Raw genomic sequence first — 796 nt, 5'->3', positions numbered from 1 at the left:
TGTGTGTGTCAAGGTTATATGAGAGAGGAGAACATGAAAGAGGAAAAGGGGGTATTACCTCTCTCTCTCTCTCTCTCTCTCTCTCTCTCTCTCTCTCTCTCTCTCTCTCTCTCTCTCTCTCTCTCTCTCTCTGCAGACCCAGTGGTACTGGAATACCTGGAGTACTCTTAAAGTAGTTGTAGGAGCCATGAATGGATTAATTTTCAAGTTTAAATGAATTTCAAAGTAGTAATTTTTTGTTTTATATTTTGGGTTATTTTGGTTTATTTATTATTGCACGATCACGGTGATTGATAATCAGGTCACTTGGATATGGGCGGTGATATTCCTATAGTTAATATAAGCACCTGTTCACCTGCATGCCGGCTGGTAAGAAAGAGAGAGAGGGGGAGTGGGTCGCCGTATTTTTTGTTGACCGCTGTTTTGCACCTGATCGCTGTGATTATTTTGAGTGTATTTTGTGCACGTTATAATAAGTTGATCCTTTTCATTAATAAAAGTTATGAAACTTATTTTTTGATCTCAGCGAATCTTTTTGGTAGCGTGTGAGACAAACAGCAAACAAGGCCCAACCTCAGCCTCTCAGTGACTTTTACTTTGTTTCCAGTAGTCGCTACAGTAGTAATATCATAAGGCAAAAATACTCCATTACAAGTAACATCCTGCATGCAAGTGGAGTACAAATGTATTCATAACAACAGATTAACAACAGAGAATAGATACTAAAAGTATCATAAGTAAAAGTTCTCATCATACACAAAAGGCTCTTTCAGAGTTACACAACATTATACACTGT

The sequence above is a fragment of the Thunnus maccoyii genome, chromosome 1, assembly GCF_910596095.1.
Source record: "Thunnus maccoyii chromosome 1, fThuMac1.1, whole genome shotgun sequence".
Classification (NCBI taxonomy): Eukaryota; Metazoa; Chordata; class Actinopteri; order Scombriformes; family Scombridae; genus Thunnus; species Thunnus maccoyii.
Note: the sequence above shows the minus strand (reverse complement) of the source record.